Source organism: Schistocerca gregaria, chromosome 6 (assembly GCF_023897955.1).
Source record: "Schistocerca gregaria isolate iqSchGreg1 chromosome 6, iqSchGreg1.2, whole genome shotgun sequence".
Classification (NCBI taxonomy): domain Eukaryota; kingdom Metazoa; phylum Arthropoda; class Insecta; order Orthoptera; family Acrididae; genus Schistocerca; species Schistocerca gregaria.
The window spans coordinates 30,690,701-30,707,610 of NC_064925.1; the positions used below are offsets into that span (position 1 = coordinate 30,690,701).

Genomic DNA, 16,910 nt, shown 5'->3' on the forward strand with positions numbered 1-16,910 from the left:
TAGGCAGATACAAGAGAACGATTAGCATCCACAATTGGCAAGCGTGCTGTTATTCGTGCGCAGGAAGCACCCTCCTCCAACTCCTACACTTAATTTACAAACAGTACAAGTGTTCCCATAAGATTCTTAAGCCTACGTCGGAAAGATCTGCCTTACGCCGGGTTCACGTAAATCCCACTGCACATTCCTATTCTTTGCGTGCAGTCGGCTGCTACTGGTGTTGCTAGTTGTGACTTCTGATAACAGATGCCGTAGCAATCAGTTCATGGAGTGATTTGTATGTTTTGCGATAGTCTGTCTCTGACAAGCAAGCACAGGTGACATAGGTGCGAACGCAGGAAGCTTGCAGCCCCTCGCTGCCTGCAGACACCGAGCAGCCACACTAGGAGGGCGGCCTAAGCCGTAGGCGAAATGTGCTCATTCGCTTTGGGGCGACGTCGAACTATAAATGAGGCTGTCACTAGCGTGAGCGTCGTGTAAAGTCGTAAAAGTCGGCTGCATGGGTGAGTGCCATGTTTGGGGAGCGTTTCGTAGTTTGCGCAGTGCAATGGAGACATGGAAACTTGTTGTGGCCCAGTGTTTTGCAGTTGGACGACAAGAGTGGTACACAGTAGCAAAGAGCGAGGCACTGAGTTTGCATGAACAGTGGAGTGCAGAATGGGGCTCGAGATGTGCTTGTTACCTCAGGTGCTGTGTGATTGTCGACAAGGAGTGAAAACGGAGCAATTTGTGACCCCCCTTTCAATTTAAGACGTTAAAAACAGACGGAATTTGCATTCGTAATACCAGAGCATCGAAACTACTTGGAACTCTTGTGTATATGAACGTGTCCGCGCCTTTGTACTCTGGTCCCTTCAGCGCTACAAACCAACCAAGCATCGTGTCCGTGCACATCAGAGTCTCAAGGAATGGAGAATAGCGCAGTTTGGTCGCGGATGGGGGCGTAGCTCAGTTGGTAGAGCGTTCGCTTTGCATGTGAAAGGTCCCGGGTTCAAGCCCCGGCGCCTCCATGTTTTGTGGTCAGTGGATGCCAAGTGTTGATCGCGGCGAACCAAAAAGCACGCAAGATGTTGCAAAGCCAGCGTCACAGACTTGTATGATGCATACTGACGTAAGGAGAGCAAGATGTATGTGTGGGGACCGGCTGTCATCGAGTGCAGGTCTGTCTTAGGTATCACGGCTTAACGTCATTGAAGTCTAGAGAGTGGACAACACGTTCGTCTTACTCAGAGCGGTGTCCGAATTCTATTTTCGACGTGATGCGTGGCCAACTACGATTCAATACAGAATGCACGAAACCTGAAAGACACCCTCACAGATACATAGAGAGTAGTGTTTGTCTGCGGAATAATGGGACTGCAAGCGTCTGTGACATTGATATTGCTGTATGTAGCACAATTTATCATGGAGGGGGCGTAGCTCAGATGGTAGAGCGCTCGCGTAGCATGCGAGAGGTACTGGGATCGATACCCAGCGCCTCCAGAATTTTTAACACACCTACATGCGCACCTTGCCATGCAAGTGGAGTAATTCACAGCCAGCAGATGTGTCTAGGCAGATACAAGAGAACGATTAGCATCCACAATTGGCAAGCGTGCTGTTATTCGTGCGCAGGAAGCACCCTCCTCCAACTCCTACACTTAATTTACAAACAGTACAAGTGTTCCCATAACATTCTTAAGCCTACGTCGGAAAGATCTGCCTTACGCCGGGTTCACGTAAATCCCACTGCACATTCCTATTCTTTGCGTGCAGTCGGCTGCTACTGGTGTTGCTAGTTGTGACTTCTGATAACAGATGCCGTAGCAATCAGTTCATGGAGTGATTTGTATGTTTTGCGATAGTCTGTCTCTGACAAGCAAGCACAGGTGACATAGGTGCGAACGCAGGAAGCTTGCAGCCCCTCGCTGCCTGCAGACACCGAGCAGCCACACTAGGAGGGCGGCCTAAGCCGTAGGCGAAATGTGCTCATTCGCTTTGGGGCGACGTCGAACTATAAATGAGGCTGTCACTAGCGTGAGCGTCGTGTAAAGTCGTAAAAGTCGGCTGCATGGGCGAGTGCCATGTTTGGGGAGCGTTTCGTAGTTTGCGCAGTGCAATGGAGACATGGAAACTTGTTGTGGCCCAGTGTTTTGCAGTTGGACGACAAGAGTGGTACACAGTAGCAAAGAGCGAGGCACTGAGTTTGCATGAACAGTGGAGTGCAGAATGGGGCTCGAGATGTGCTTGTTACCTCAGGTGCTGTGTGATTGTCGACAAGGAGTGAAAACGGAGCAATTTGTGACCCCCCTTTCAATTTAAGACGTTAAAAACAGACGGAATTTGCATTCGTAATACCAGAGCATCGAAACTACTTGGAACTCTTGTGTATATGAACGTGTCCGCGCCTTTGTACTCTGGTCTCTTCAGCGCTACAAACCAACCAAGCATCGTGTCCGTGCACATCAGAGTCTCAAGGAATGGAGAATAGCGCAGTTTGGTCGCGGATGGGGGCGTAGCTCAGTTGGTAGAGCGTTCGCTTTGCATGTGAAAGGTCCCGGGTTCAAGCCCCGGCGCCTCCATGTTTTGTGGTCAGTGGATGCCAAGTGTTGATCGCGGCGAACCTAAAAGCACGCAAGATGTTGCAAAGCCAGCGTCACAGACTTGTATGATGCATACTGACGTAAGGAGAGCAAGATGTATGTGTGGGGACCGGCTGTCATCGAGTGCAGGTCTGTCTTAGGTATCACGGCTTAACGTCATTGAAGTCTAGAGAGTGGACAACACGTTCGTCTTACTCAGAGCGGTGTCCGAATTCTATTTTCGACGTGATGCGTGGCCAACTACGATTCAATACAGAATGCACGAAACGTGAAAGACACCCTCACAGATACATAGAGAGTAGTGTTTGTCTGCGGAATAATGGGAGTGCAAGCGTCTGTGACATTGATATTGCTGTATGTAGCACAATTTGTCATGGAGGGGGCGTAGCTCAGATGGTAGAGCGCTCGTTTAGCATGCGAGAGGTACTGGGATCGATACCCAGCGCCTCCAGAATTTTTAACACACCTACATGCGCACCTTGCCATGCAAGTGGAGTAATTCACAGCCAGCAGATATGTCTAGGCAGATACAAGAGAACGATTAGCATCCACAATTGGCAAGCGTGCTGTTATTCGTGCGCAGGAAGCACCCTCCTCCAACTCCTACACTTAATTTACAAACAGTACAAGTGTTCCCATAACATTCTTAAGCCTACGTCGGAAAGATCTGCCTTACGCCGGGTTCACGTAAATCCCACTGCACATTCCTATTCTTTGCGTGCAGTCGGCTGCTACTTGTGTTGCTAGTTGTGACTTCTGATAACAGATGCCGTAGCAATCAGTTCATGGAGTGATTTGTATGTTTTGCGATAGTCTGTCTCTGACAAGCAAGCACAGGTGACATAGGTGCGAACGCAGGAAGCTTGCAGCCCCTCGCTGCCTGCAGACACCGAGCAGCCACACTAGGAGGGCGGCCTAAGCCGTAGGCGAAATGTGCTCATTCGCTTTGGGGCGACGTCGAACTATAAATGAGGCTGTCACTAGCGTGAGCGTCGTGTAAAGTCGTAAAAGTCGGCTGCATGGGCGAGTGCCATGTTTGGGGAGCGTTTCGTAGTTTGCGCAGTGCAATGGAGACATGGAAACTTGTTGTGGCCCAGTGTTTTGCAGTTGGACGACAAGAGTGGTACACAGTAGCAAAGAGCGAGGCACTGAGTTTGCATGAACAGTGGAGTGCAGAATGGGGCTCGAGATGTGCTTGTTACCTCAGGTGCTGTATGATTGTCGACAAGGAGTGAAAACGGAGCAATTTGTGACCCCCCTTTCAATTTAAGACGTTAAAAACAGACGGAATTTGCATTCGTAATACCAGAGCATCGAAACTACTTGGAACTCTTGTGTATATGAACGTGTCCGCGCCTGTGTACTCTGGTCTCTTCAGCGCTACAAACCAACCAAGCATCGTGTCCGTGCACATCAGAGTCTCAAGGAATGGAGAATAGCGCAGTTTGGTCGCGGATGGGGGCGTAGCTCAGTTGGTAGAGCGTTCGCTTTGCATGTGAAAGGTCCCGGGTTCAAGCCCCGGCGCCTCCATGTTTTGTGGTCAGTGGATGCCAAGTGTTGATCGCGGCGAACCTAAAAGCACGCAAGATGTTGCAAAGCCAGCGTCACAGACTTGTATGATGCATACTGACGTAAGGAGAGCAAGATGTATGTGTGGGGACCGGCTGTCATCGAGTGCAGGTCTGTCTTAGGTATCACGGCTTAACGTCATTGAAGTCTAGAGAGTGGACAACACGTTCGTCTTACTCAGAGCGGTGTCCGAATTCTATTTTCGACGTGATGCGTGGCCAACTACGATTCAATACAGAATGCACGAAACGTGAAAGACACCCTCACAGATACATAGAGAGTAGTGTTTGTCTGCGGAATAATGGGAGTGCAAGCGTCTGTGACATTGATATTGCTGTATGTAGCACAATTTATCATGGAGGGGGCGTAGCTCAGATGGTAGAGCGCTCGTTTAGCATGCGAGAGGTACTGGGATCGGTACCCAGCGCCTCCAGAATTTTTAACACACCTACATGCGCACCTTGCCATGCAAGTGGAGTAATTCACAGCCAGCAGATATGTCTAGGCAGATACAAGAGAACGATTAGCATCCACAATTGGCAAGCGTGCTGTTATTCGTGCGCAGGAAGCACCCTCCTCCAACTCCTACACTTAATTTACAAACAGTACAAGTGTTCCCATAAGATTCTTAAGCCTACGTCGGAAAGATCTGCCTTACGCCGGGTTCACGTAAATCCCACTGCACATTCCTATTCTTTGCGTGCAGTCGGCTGCTACTGGTGTTGCTAGTTGTGACTTCTGATAAAAGATGCCGTAGCAATCAGTTCATGGAGTGATCTGTATGTTTTGCGATAGTCTGTCTCTGACAAGCAAGCACAGGTGACATAGGTGCGAACGCAGGAAGCTTGCAGCCCCTCGCTGCCTGCAGACACCGAGCAGCCACACTAGGAGGGCGGCCTAAGCCGTAGGCGAAATGTGCTCATTCGCTTTGGGGCGACGTCGAACTATAAATGAGGCTGTCACTAGCGTGAGCGTCGTGTAAAGTCGTAAAAGTCGGCTGCATGGGCGAGTGCCATGTTTGGGGAGCGTTTCGTAGTTTGCGCAGTGCAATGGAGACATGGAAACTTGTTGTGGCCCAGTGTTTTGCAGTTGGACGACAAGAGTGGTACACAGTAGCAAAGAGCGAGGCACTGAGTTTGCATGAACAGTGGAGTGCAGAATGGGGCTCGAGATGTGCTTGTTACCTCAGGTGCTGTGTGATTGTCGACAAGGAGTGAAAACGGAGCAATTTGTGACCCCCCTTTCAATTTAAGACGTTAAAAACAGACGGAATTTGCATTCGTAATACCAGAGCATCGAAACTACTTGGAACTCTTGTGTATATGAACGTGTCCGCGCCTTTGTACTCTGGTCTCTTCAGCGCTACAAACCAACCAAGCATCGTGTCCGTGCACATCAGAGTCTCAAGGAATGGAGAATAGCGCAGTTTGGTCGCGGATGGGGGCGTAGCTCAGTTGGTAGAGCGTTCGCTTTGCATGTGAAAGGTCCCGGGTTCAAGCCCCGGCGCCTCCATGTTCTGTGGTCAGTGGATGCCAAGTGTTGATCGCGGCGAACCTAAAAGCACGCAAGATGTTGCAAAGCCAGCGTCACAGACTTGTATGATGCATACTGACGTAAGGAGAGCAAGATGTATGTGTGGGGACCGGCTGTCATCGAGTGCAGGTCTGTCTTAGGTATCACGGCTTAACGTCATTGAAGTCTAGAGAGTGGACAACACGTTCGTCTTAGTCAGAGCGGTGTCCGAATTCTATTTTCGACGTGATGCGTGCCACTTCCATTGTGGCCAACTACGATTCAATACAGAATGCACGAAACCTGAAAGACACCCTCACAGATACATAGAGAGTAGTGTTTGTCTGCGGAATAATGGGAGTGCAAGCGTCTGTGACATTGATATTGCTGTATGTAGCACAATTTATCATGGAGGGGGCGTAGCTCAGATGGTAGAGCGCTCGTTTAGCATGCGAGAGGTACTGGGATCGATACCCAGCGCCTCCAGAATTTTTAACACACCTACATGCGCACCTTGCCATGCAAGTGGAGTAATTCACAGCCAGCAGATATGTCTAGGCAGATACAAGAGAACGATTAGCATCCACAATTGGCAAGCGTGCTGTTATTCGTGCGCAGGAAGCACCCTCCTCCAACTCCTACACTTAATTTACAAACAGTACAAGTGTTCCCATAAGATTCTTAAGCCTACGTCGGAAAGATCTGCCTTACGCCGGGTTCACGTAAATCCCACTGCACATTCCTATTCTTTGCGTGCAGTCGGCTGCTACTGGTGTTGCTAGTTGTGACTTCTGATAACAGATGCCGTAGCAATCAGTTCATGGAGTGATTTGTATGTTTTGCGATAGTCTGTCTCTGACAAGCAAGCACAGGTGACATAGGTGCGAACGCAGGAAGCTTGCAGCCCCTCGCTGCCTGCAGACACCGAGCAGCCACACTAGGAGGGCGGCCTAAGCCGTAGGCGAAATGTGCTCATTCGCTTTGGGGCGACGTCGAACTATAAATGAGGCTGTCACTAGCGTGAGCGTCGTGTAAAGTCGTAAAAGTCGGCTGCATGGGCGAGTGCCATGTTTGGGGAGCGTTTCGTAGTTTGCGCAGTGCAATGGAGACGTGGAAACTTGTTGTGGCCCAGTGTTTTGCAGTTGGACGACAAGAGTGGTACACAGTAGCAAAGAGCGAGGCACTGAGTTTGCATGAACAGTGGAGTGCAGAATGGGGCTCGAGATGTGCTTGTTACCTCAGGTGCTGTGTGATTGTCGACAAGGAGTGAAAACGGAGCAATTTGTGACCCCCCTTTCAATTTAAGACGTTAAAAACAGACGGAATTTGCATTCGTAATACCAGAGCATCGAAACTACTTGGAACTCTTGTGTATATGAACGTGTCCGCGCCTTTGTACTCTGGTCTCTTCAGCGCTACAAACCAACCAAGCATCGTGTCCGTGCACATCAGAGTCTCAAGGAATGGAGAATAGCGCAGTTTGGTCGCGGATGGGGGCGTAGCTCAGTTGGTAGAGCGTTCGCTTTGCATGTGAAAGGTCCCGGGTTCAAGCCCCGGCGCCTCCATGTTTTGTGGTCAGTGGATGCCAAGTGTTGATCGCGGCGAACCTAAAAGCACGCAAGATGTTGCAAAGCCAGCGTCACAGACTTGTATGATGCATACTGACGTAAGGAGAGCAAGATGTATGTGTGGGGACCGGCTGTCATCGAGTGCAGGTCTGTCTTAGGTATCACGGCTTAACGTCATTGAAGTCTAGAGAGTGGACAACACGTTCGTCTTACTCAGAGCGGTGTCCGAATTCTATTTTCGACGTGATGCGTGGCCAACTACGATTCAATACAGAATGCACGAAACGTGAAAGACACCCTCACAGATACATAGAGAGTAGTGTTTGTCTGCGGAATAATGGGAGTGCAAGCGTCTGTGACATTGATATTGCTGTATGTAGCACAATTTATCATGGAGGGGGCGTAGCTCAGATGGTAGAGCGCTCGTTTAGCATGCGAGAGGTACTGGGATCGATACCCAGCGCCTCCAGAATTTTTAACACACCTACATGCGCACCTTGCCATGCAAGTGGAGTAATTCACAGCCAGCAGATATGTCTAGGCAGATACAAGAGAACGATTAGCATCCACAATTGGCAAGCGTGCTGTTATTCGTGCGCAGGAAGCACCCTCCTCCAACTCCTACACTTAATTTACAAACAGTACAAGTGTTCCCATAAGATTCTTAAGCCTACGTCGGAAAGATCTGCCTTACGCCGGGTTCACGTAAATCCCACTGCACATTCCTATTCTTTGCGTGCAGTCGGCTGCTACTGGTGTTGCTAGTTGTGACTTCTGATAACAGATGCCGTAGCAATCAGTTCATGGAGTGATTTGTATGTTTTGCGATAGTCTGTCTCTGACAAGCAAGCACAGGTGACATAGGTGCGAACGCAGGAAGCTTGCAGCCCCTCGCTGCCTGCAGACACCGAGCAGCCACACTAGGAGGGCGGCCTAAGCCGTAGGCGAAATGTGCTCATTCGCTTTGGGGCGACGTCGAACTATAAATGAGGCTGTCACTAGCGTGAGCGTCGTGTAAAGTCGTAAAAGTCGGCTGCATGGGCGAGTGCCATGTTTGGGGAGCGTTTCGTAGTTTGCGCAGTGCAATGGAGACGTGGAAACTTGTTGTGGCCCAGTGTTTTGCAGTTTGACGACAAGAGTGGTACACAGTAGCAAAGAGCGAGGCACTGAGTTTGCATGAACAGTGGAGTGCAGAATGGGGCTCGAGATGTGCTTGTTACCTGAGGTGCTGTGTGATTGTCGACAAGGAGTGAAAACGGAGCAATTTGTGACCCCCCTTTCAATTTAAGACGTTAAAAACAGACGGAATTTGCATTCGTAATACCAGAGCATCGAAACTACTTGGAACTCTTGTGTATATGAACGTGTCCGCGCCTTTGTACTCTGGTCCCTTCAGCGCTACAAACCAACCAAGCATCGTGTCCGTGCACATCAGAGTCTCAAGGAATGGAGAATAGCGCAGTTTGGTCGCGGATGGGGGCGTAGCTCAGTTGGTAGAGCGTTCGCTTTGCATGTGAAAGGTCCCGGGTTCAAGCCCCGGCGCCTCCATGTTTTGTGGTCAGTGGATGCCAAGTGTTGATCGCGGCGAACCTAAAAGCACGCAAGATGTTGCAAAGCCAGCGTCACAGACTTGTATGATGCATACTGACGTAAGGAGAGCAAGATGTATGTGTGGGGACCGGCTGTCATCGAGTGCAGGTCTGTCTTAGGTATCACGGCTTAACGTCATTGAAGTCTAGAGAGTGGACAACACGTTCGTCTTACTCAGAGCGGTGTCCGAATTCTATTTTCGACGTGATGCGTGGCCAACTACGATTCAATACAGAATGCACGAAACGTGAAAGACACCCTCACAGATACATAGAGAGTAGTGTTTGTCTGCGGAATAATGGGAGTGCAAGCGTCTGTGACATTGATATTGCTGTATGTAGCACAATTTATCATGGAGGGGGCGTAGCTCAGATGGTAGAGCGCTCGTTTAGCATGCGAGAGGTACTGGGATCGATACCCAGCGCCTCCAGAATTTTTAACACACCTACATGCGCACCTTGCCATGCAAGTGGAGTAATTCACAGCCAGCAGATATGTCTAGGCAGATACAAGAGAACGATTAGCATCCACAATTGGCAAGCGTGCTGTTATTCGTGCGCAGGAAGCACCCTCCTCCAACTCCTACACTTAATTTACAAACAGTACAAGTGTTCCCATAACATTCTTAAGCCTACGTCGGAAAGATCTGCCTTACGCCGGGTTCACGTAAATCCCACTGCACATTCCTATTCTTTGCGTGCAGTCGGCTGCTACTGGTGTTGCTAGTTGTGACTTCTGATAACAGATGCCGTAGCAATCAGTTCATGGAGTGATTTGTATGTTTTGCGATAGTCTGTCTCTGACAAGCAAGCACAGGTGACATAGGTGCGAACGCAGGAAGCTTGCAGCCCCTCGCTGCCTGCAGACACCGAGCAGCCACACTAGGAGGGCGGCCTAAGCCGTAGGCGAAATGTGCTCATTCGCTTTGGGGCGACGTCGAACTATAAATGAGGCTGTCACTAGCGTGAGCGTCGTGTAAAGTCGTAAAAGTCGGCTGCATGGGCGAGTGCCATGTTTGGGGAGCGTTTCGTAGTTTGCGCAGTGCAATGGAGACGTGGAAACTTGTTGTGGCCCAGTGTTTTGCAGTTGGACGACAAGAGTGGTACACAGTAGCAAAGAGCGAGGCACTGAGTTTGCATGAACAGTGGAGTGCAGAATGGGGCTCGAGATGTGCTTGTTACCTCAGGTGCTGTGTGATTGTCGACAAGGAGTGAAAACGGAGCAATTTGTGACCCCCCTTTCAATTTAAGACGTTAAAAACAGACGGAATTTGCATTCGTAATACCAGAGCATCGAAACTACTTGGAACTCTTGTGTATATGAACGTGTCCGCGCCTTTGTACTCTGGTCTCTTCAGCGCTACAAACCAACCAAGCATCGTGTCCGTGCACATCAGAGTCTCAAGGAATGGAGAATAGCGCAGTTTGGTCGCGGATGGGGGCGTAGCTCAGTTGGTAGAGCGTTCGCTTTGCATGTGAAAGGTCCCGGATTCAAGCCCCGGCGCCTCCATGTTTTGTGGTCAGTGGATGCCAAGTGTTGATCGCGGCGAACCTAAAAGCACGCAAGATGTTGCAAAGCCAGCGTCACAGACTTGTATGATGCATACTGACGTAAGGAGAGCAAGATGTATGTGTGGGGACCGGCTGTCATCGAGTGCAGGTCTGTCTTAGGTATCACGGCTTAACGTCATTGAAGTCTAGAGAGTGGACAACACGTTCGTCTTACTCAGAGCGGTGTCCGAATTCTATTTTCGACGTGATGCGTGCCACTTCCATTGTGGCCAACTACGATTCAATACAGAATGCACGAAACCTGAAAGACACCCTCACAGATACATAGAGAGTAGTGTTTGTCTGCGGAATAATGGGAGTGCAAGCGTCTGTGACATTGATATTGCTGTATGTAGCACAATTTATCATGGAGGGGGCGTAGCTCAGATGGTAGAGCGCTCGCTTAGCATGCGAGAGGTACTGGGATCGATACCCAGCGCCTCCAGAGTTTTTAACACACCTACATGCGCACCTTGCCATGCAAGTGGAGTAATTCACAGCCAGCAGATGTGTCTAGGCAGATACAAGAGAACGATTAGCATCCACAATTGGCAAGCGTGCTGTTATTCGTGCGCAGGAAGCACCCTCCTCCAACTCCTACACTTAATTTACAAACAGTACAAGTGTTCCCATAACATTCTTAAGCCTACGTCGGAAAGATCTGCCTTACGCCGGGTTCACGTAAATCCCACTGCACATTCCTATTCTTTGCGTGCAGTCGGCTGCTACTGGTGTTGCTAGTTGTGACTTCTGATAACAGATGCCGTAGCAATCAGTTCATGGAGTGATTTGTATGTTTTGCGATAGTCTGTCTCTGACAAGCAAGCACAGGTGACATAGGTGCGAACGCAGGAAGCTTGCAGCCCCTCGCTGCCTGCAGACACCGAGCAGCCACACTAGGAGGGCGGCCTAAGCCGTAGGCGAAATGTGCTCATTCGCTTTGGGGCGACGTCGAACTATAAATGAGGCTGTCACTAGCGTGAGCGTCGTGTAAAGTCGTAAAAGTCGGCTGCATGGGCGAGTGCCATGTTTGGGGAGCGTTTCGTAGTTTGCGCAGTGCAATGGAGACGTGGAAACTTGTTGTGGCCCAGTGTTTTGCAGTTGGACGACAAGAGTGGTACACAGTAGCAAAGAGCGAGGCACTGAGTTTGCATGAACAGTGGAGTGCAGAATGGGGCTCGAGATGTGCTTGTTACCTCAGGTGCTGTGTGATTGTCGACAAGGAGTGAAAACGGAGCAATTTGTGACCCCCCTTTCAATTTAAGACGTTAAAAACAGACGGAATTTGCATTCGTAATACCAGAGCATCGAAACTACTTGGAACTCTTGTGTATATGAACGTGTCCGCGCCTTTGTACTCTGGTCTCTTCAGCGCTACAAACCAACCAAGCATCGTGTCCGTGCACATCAGAGTCTCAAGGAATGGAGAATAGCGCAGTTTGGTCGCGGATGGGGGCGTAGCTCAGTTGGTAGAGCGTTCGCTTTGCATGTGAAAGGTCCCGGGTTCAAGCCCCGGCGCCTCCATGTTTTGTGGTCAGTGGATGCCAAGTGTTGATCGCGGCGAACCTAAAAGCACGCAAGATGTTGCAAAGCCAGCGTCACAGACTTGTATGATGCATACTGACGTAAGGAGAGCAAGATGTATGTGTGGGGACCGGCTGTCATCGAGTGCAGGTCTGTCTTAGGTATCACGGCTTAACGTCATTGAAGTCTAGAGAGTGGACAACACGTTCGTCTTACTCAGAGCGGTGTCCGAATTCTATTTTCGACGTGATGCGTGCCACTTCCATTGTGGCCAACTACGATTCAATACAGAATGCACGAAACCTGAAAGACACCCTCACAGATACATAGAGAGTAGTGTTTGTCTGCGGAATAATGGGAGTGCAAGCGTCTGTGACATTGATATTGCTGTATGTAGCACAATTTATCATGGAGGGGGCGTAGCTCAGATGGTAGAGCGCTCGCTTAGCATGCGAGAGGTACTGGGATCGATACCCAGCGCCTCCAGAATTTTTAACACACTTACATGCGCACCTTGCCATGCAAGTGGAGTAATTCACAGCCAGCAGATGTGTCTAGGCAGATACAAGAGAACGATTAGCATCCACAATTGGCAAGCGTGCTGTTATTCGTGCGCAGGAAGCACCCTCCTCCAACTCCTACACTTAATTTACAAACAGTACAAGTGTTCCCATAAGATTCTTAAGCCTACGTCGGAAAGATCTGCCTTACGCCGGGTTCACGTAAATCCCACTGCACATTCCTATTCTTTGCGTGCAGTCGGCTGCTACTGGTGTTGCTAGTTGTGACTTCTGATAACAGATGCCGTAGCAATCAGTTCATGGAGTGATTTGTATGTTTTGCGATAGTCTGTCTCTGACAAGCAAGCACAGGTGACATAGGTGCGAACGCAGGAAGCTTGCAGCCCCTCGCTGCCTGCAGACACCGAGCAGCCACACTAGGAGGGCGGCCTAAGCCGTAGGCGAAATGTGCTCATTCGCTTTGGGGCGACGTCGAACTATAAATGAGGCTGTCACTAGCGTGAGCGTCGTGTAAAGTCGTAAAAGTCGGCTGCATGGGCGAGTGCCATGTTTGGGGAGCGTTTCGTAGTTTGCGCAGTGCAATGGAGACGTGGAAACTTGTTGTGGCCCAGTGTTTTGCAGTTGGACGACAAGAGTGGTACACAGTAGCAAAGAGCGAGGCACTGAGTTTGCATGAACAGTGGAGTGCAGAATGGGGCTCGAGATGTGCTTGTTACCTCAGGTGCTGTGTGATTGTCGACAAGGAGTGAAAACGGAGCAATTTGTGACCCCCCTTTCAATTTAAGACGTTAAAAACAGACGGAATTTGCATTCGTAATACCAGAGCATCGAAACTACTTGGAACTCTTGTGTATATGAACGTGTCCGCGCCTTTGTACTCTGGTCTCTTCAGCGCTACAAACCAACCAAGCATCGTGTCCGTGCACATCAGAGTCTCAAGGAATGGAGAATAGCGCAGTTTGGTCGCGGATGGGGGCGTAGCTCAGTTGGTAGAGCGTTCGCTTTGCATGTGAAAGGTCCCGGATTCAAGCCCCGGCGCCTCCATGTTTTGTGGTCAGTGGATGCCAAGTGTTGATCGCGGCGAACCTAAAAGCACGCAAGATGTTGCAAAGCCAGCGTCACAGACTTGTATGATGCATACTGACGTAAGGAGAGCAAGATGTATGTGTGGGGACCGGCTGTCATCGAGTGCAGGTCTGTCTTAGGTATCACGGCTTAACGTCATTGAAGTCTAGAGAGTGGACAACACGTTAGTCTTACTCAGAGCGGTGTCCGAATTCTATTTTCGACGTGATGCGTGCCACTTCCATTGTGGCCAACTACGATTCAATACAGAATGCACGAAACCTGAAAGACACCCTCACAGATACATAGAGAGTAGTGTTTGTCTGCGGAATAATGGGAGTGCAAGCGTCTGTGACATTGATATTGCTGTATGTAGCACAATTTATCATGGAGGGGGCGTAGCTCAGATGGTAGAGCGCTCGCTTAGCATGCGAGAGGTACTGGGATCGATACCCAGCGCCTCCAGAGTTTTTAACACACCTACATGCGCACCTTGCCATGCAAGTGGAGTAATTCACAGCCAGCAGATGTGTCTAGGCAGATACAAGAGAACGATTAGCATCCACAATTGGCAAGCGTGCTGTTATTCGTGCGCAGGAAGCACCCTCCTCCAACTCCTACACTTAATTTACAAACAGTACAAGTGTTCCCATAACATTCTTAAGCCTACGTCGGAAAGATCTGCCTTACGCCGGGTTCACGTAAATCCCACTGCACATTCCTATTCTTTGCGTGCAGTCGGCTGCTACTGGTGTTGCTAGTTGTGACTTCTGATAACAGATGCCGTAGCAATCAGTTCATGGAGTGATTTGTATGTTTTGCGATAGTCTGTCTCTGACAAGCAAGCACAGGTGACATAGGTGCGAACGCAGGAAGCTTGCAGCCCCTCGCTGCCTGCAGACACCGAGCAGCCACACTAGGAGGGCGGCCTAAGCCGTAGGCGAAATGTGCTCATTCGCTTTGGGGCGACGTCGAACTATAAATGAGGCTGTCACTAGCGTGAGCGTCGTGTAAAGTCGTAAAAGTCGGCTGCATGGGCGAGTGCCATGTTTGGGGAGCGTTTCGTAGTTTGCGCAGTGCAATGGAGACGTGGAAACTTGTTGTGGCCCAGTGTTTTGCAGTTGGACGACAAGAGTGGTACACAGTAGCAAAGAGCGAGGCACTGAGTTTGCATGAACAGTGGAGTGCAGAATGGGGCTCGAGATGTGCTTGTTACCTCAGGTGCTGTGTGATTGTCGACAAGGAGTGAAAACGGAGCAATTTGTGACCCCCCTTTCAATTTAAGACGTTAAAAACAGACGGAATTTGCATTCGTAATACCAGAGCATCGAAACTACTTGGAACTCTTGTGTATATGAACGTGTCCGCGCCTTTGTACTCTGGTCTCTTCAGCGCTACAAACCAACCAAGCATCGTGTCCGTGCACATCAGAGTCTCAAGGAATGGAGAATAGCGCAGTTTGGTCGCGGATGGGGGCGTAGCTCAGTTGGTAGAGCGTTCGCTTTGCATGTGAAAGGTCCCGGGTTCAAGCCCCGGCGCCTCCATGTTTTGTGGTCAGTGGATGCCAAGTGTTGATCGCGGCGAACCTAAAAGCACGCAAGATGTTGCAAAGCCAGCGTCACAGACTTGTATGATGCATACTGACGTAAGGAGAGCAAGATGTATGTGTGGGGACCGGCTGTCATCGAGTGCAGGTCTGTCTTAGGTATCACGGCTTAACGTTATTGAAGTCTAGAGAGTGGACAACACGTTCGTCTTACTCAGAGCGGTGTCCGAATTCTATTTTCGACGTGATGCGTGCCACTTCCATTGTGGCCAACTACGATTCAATACAGAATGCACGAAACCTGAAAGACACCCTCACAGATACATAGAGAGTAGTGTTTGTCTGCGGAATAATGGGAGTGCAAGCGTCTGTGACATTGATATTGCTGTATGTAGCACAATTTATCATGGAGGGGGGTAGCTCAGATGGTAGAGCGCTCGCTTAGCATGCGAGAGGTACTGGGATCGATACCCAGCGCCTCCAGAATTTTTAACACACCTACATGCGCACCTTGCCATGCAAGTGGAGTAATTCACAGCCAGCAGATGTGTCTAGGCAGATACAAGAGAACGATTAGCATCCACAATTGGCAAGCGTGCTGTTATTCGTGCGCAGGAAGCACCCTCCTCCAACTCCTACACTTAATTTACAAACAGTACAAGTGTTCCCATAAGATTCTTAAGCCTACGTCGGAAAGATCTGCCTTACGCCGGGTTCACGTAAATCCCACTGCACATTCCTATTCTTTGCGTGCAGTCGGCTGCTACTGGTGTTGCTAGTTGTGACTTCTGATAACAGATGCCGTAGCAATCAGTTCATGGAGTGATTTGTATGTTTTGCGATAGTCTGTCTCTGACAAGCAAGCACAGGTGACATAGGTGCGAACGCAGGAAGCTTGCAGCCCCTCGCTGCCTGCAGACACCGAGCAGCCACACTAGGAGGGCGGCCTAAGCCGTAGGCGAAATGTGCTCATTCGCTTTGGGGCGACGTCAAACTATAAATGAGGCTGTCACTAGCGTGAGCGTCGTGTAAAGTCGTAAAAGTCGGCTGCATGGGCGAGTGCCATGTTTGGGGAGCGTTTCGTAGTTTGCGCAGTGCAATGGAGACGTGGAAACTTGTTGTGGCCCAGTGTTTTGCAGTTGGACGACAAGAGTGGTACACAGTAGCAAAGAGCGAGGCACTGAGTTTGCATGAACAGTGGAGTGCAGAATGGGGCTCGAGATGTGCTTGTTACCTCAGGTGCTGTGTGATTGTCGACAAGGAGTGAAAACGGAGCAATTTGTGACCCCCCTTTCAATTTAAGACGTTAAAAACAGACGGAATTTGCATTCGTAATACCAGAGCATCGAAACTACTTGGAACTCTTGTGTATATGAACGTGTCCGCGCCTTTGTACTCTGGTCCCTTCAGCGCTACAAACCAACCAAGCATCGTGTCCGTGCACATCAGAGTCTCAAGGAATGGAGAATAGCGCAGTTTGGTCGTGGATGGGGGCGTAGCTCAGTTGGTAGAGCGTTCGCTTTGCATGTGAAAGGTCCCGGGTTCAAGCCCCGGTGCCTCCATGTTTTGTGGTCAGTGGATGCCAAGTGTTGATCGCGGCGAACCTAAAAGCACGCAAGATGTTGCAAAGCCAGCGTCACAGACTTGTATGATGCATACTGACGTAAGGAGAGCAAGATGTATGTGTGGGGACCGGCTGTCATCGAGTGCAGGTCTGTCTTAGGTATCACGGCTTAACGTCATTGAAGTCTAGAGAGTGGACAACACGTTCGTCTTACTCAGAGCGGTGTCCGAATTCTATTTTCGACGTGATGCGTGCCACTTCCATTGTGGCCAACTACGATTCAATACAGAATGCACGAAACCTGAAAGATACCCTCACA

General features: G+C 49.8%; 20 non-coding genes across 20 annotated transcripts; all 20 read left to right on the forward strand.

Annotated features, from left to right (window-relative positions):
• The first annotated feature begins 937 nt into the window (after positions 1-937).
• Trnaa-ugc (transfer RNA alanine (anticodon UGC)) lies at positions 938-1,010 on the forward strand. The gene has a single exon. It is a non-coding gene; the product is annotated as a tRNA-Ala (tRNA).
• A 399-nt stretch (positions 1,011-1,409) lies between these two features.
• On the forward strand, positions 1,410-1,482 carry Trnaa-agc (transfer RNA alanine (anticodon AGC)). Its single transcript has one exon. It is a non-coding gene; the product is annotated as a tRNA-Ala (tRNA).
• Positions 1,483-2,488: 1,006 nt separating this feature from the next.
• On the forward strand, positions 2,489-2,561 carry Trnaa-ugc (transfer RNA alanine (anticodon UGC)). The gene has a single exon. It is a non-coding gene; the product is annotated as a tRNA-Ala (tRNA).
• A 399-nt stretch (positions 2,562-2,960) lies between these two features.
• On the forward strand, positions 2,961-3,033 carry Trnaa-agc (transfer RNA alanine (anticodon AGC)). Its single transcript has one exon. It is a non-coding gene; the product is annotated as a tRNA-Ala (tRNA).
• Positions 3,034-4,039: 1,006 nt separating this feature from the next.
• Positions 4,040-4,112, forward strand: Trnaa-ugc (transfer RNA alanine (anticodon UGC)). The gene has a single exon. It is a non-coding gene; the product is annotated as a tRNA-Ala (tRNA).
• A 1,478-nt stretch (positions 4,113-5,590) lies between these two features.
• Positions 5,591-5,663, forward strand: Trnaa-ugc (transfer RNA alanine (anticodon UGC)). The gene has a single exon. It is a non-coding gene; the product is annotated as a tRNA-Ala (tRNA).
• A 413-nt stretch (positions 5,664-6,076) lies between these two features.
• Trnaa-agc (transfer RNA alanine (anticodon AGC)) lies at positions 6,077-6,149 on the forward strand. The gene has a single exon. It is a non-coding gene; the product is annotated as a tRNA-Ala (tRNA).
• A 1,006-nt stretch (positions 6,150-7,155) lies between these two features.
• On the forward strand, positions 7,156-7,228 carry Trnaa-ugc (transfer RNA alanine (anticodon UGC)). The gene has a single exon. It is a non-coding gene; the product is annotated as a tRNA-Ala (tRNA).
• A 399-nt stretch (positions 7,229-7,627) lies between these two features.
• Trnaa-agc (transfer RNA alanine (anticodon AGC)) lies at positions 7,628-7,700 on the forward strand. The gene has a single exon. It is a non-coding gene; the product is annotated as a tRNA-Ala (tRNA).
• A 1,006-nt stretch (positions 7,701-8,706) lies between these two features.
• On the forward strand, positions 8,707-8,779 carry Trnaa-ugc (transfer RNA alanine (anticodon UGC)). The gene has a single exon. It is a non-coding gene; the product is annotated as a tRNA-Ala (tRNA).
• A 399-nt stretch (positions 8,780-9,178) lies between these two features.
• On the forward strand, positions 9,179-9,251 carry Trnaa-agc (transfer RNA alanine (anticodon AGC)). Its single transcript has one exon. It is a non-coding gene; the product is annotated as a tRNA-Ala (tRNA).
• Positions 9,252-10,257: 1,006 nt separating this feature from the next.
• Trnaa-ugc (transfer RNA alanine (anticodon UGC)) lies at positions 10,258-10,330 on the forward strand. The gene has a single exon. It is a non-coding gene; the product is annotated as a tRNA-Ala (tRNA).
• Positions 10,331-10,743: 413 nt separating this feature from the next.
• Positions 10,744-10,816, forward strand: Trnaa-agc (transfer RNA alanine (anticodon AGC)). Its single transcript has one exon. It is a non-coding gene; the product is annotated as a tRNA-Ala (tRNA).
• Positions 10,817-11,822: 1,006 nt separating this feature from the next.
• Positions 11,823-11,895, forward strand: Trnaa-ugc (transfer RNA alanine (anticodon UGC)). Its single transcript has one exon. It is a non-coding gene; the product is annotated as a tRNA-Ala (tRNA).
• Positions 11,896-12,308: 413 nt separating this feature from the next.
• On the forward strand, positions 12,309-12,381 carry Trnaa-agc (transfer RNA alanine (anticodon AGC)). Its single transcript has one exon. It is a non-coding gene; the product is annotated as a tRNA-Ala (tRNA).
• A 1,006-nt stretch (positions 12,382-13,387) lies between these two features.
• On the forward strand, positions 13,388-13,460 carry Trnaa-ugc (transfer RNA alanine (anticodon UGC)). The gene has a single exon. It is a non-coding gene; the product is annotated as a tRNA-Ala (tRNA).
• A 413-nt stretch (positions 13,461-13,873) lies between these two features.
• Positions 13,874-13,946, forward strand: Trnaa-agc (transfer RNA alanine (anticodon AGC)). The gene has a single exon. It is a non-coding gene; the product is annotated as a tRNA-Ala (tRNA).
• A 1,006-nt stretch (positions 13,947-14,952) lies between these two features.
• Trnaa-ugc (transfer RNA alanine (anticodon UGC)) lies at positions 14,953-15,025 on the forward strand. The gene has a single exon. It is a non-coding gene; the product is annotated as a tRNA-Ala (tRNA).
• Positions 15,026-15,435: 410 nt separating this feature from the next.
• On the forward strand, positions 15,436-15,510 carry Trnaa-agc (transfer RNA alanine (anticodon AGC)). Its single transcript has one exon. It is a non-coding gene; the product is annotated as a tRNA-Ala (tRNA).
• Positions 15,511-16,516: 1,006 nt separating this feature from the next.
• On the forward strand, positions 16,517-16,589 carry Trnaa-ugc (transfer RNA alanine (anticodon UGC)). Its single transcript has one exon. It is a non-coding gene; the product is annotated as a tRNA-Ala (tRNA).
• The last annotated feature ends 321 nt before the right edge of the window (positions 16,590-16,910 follow it).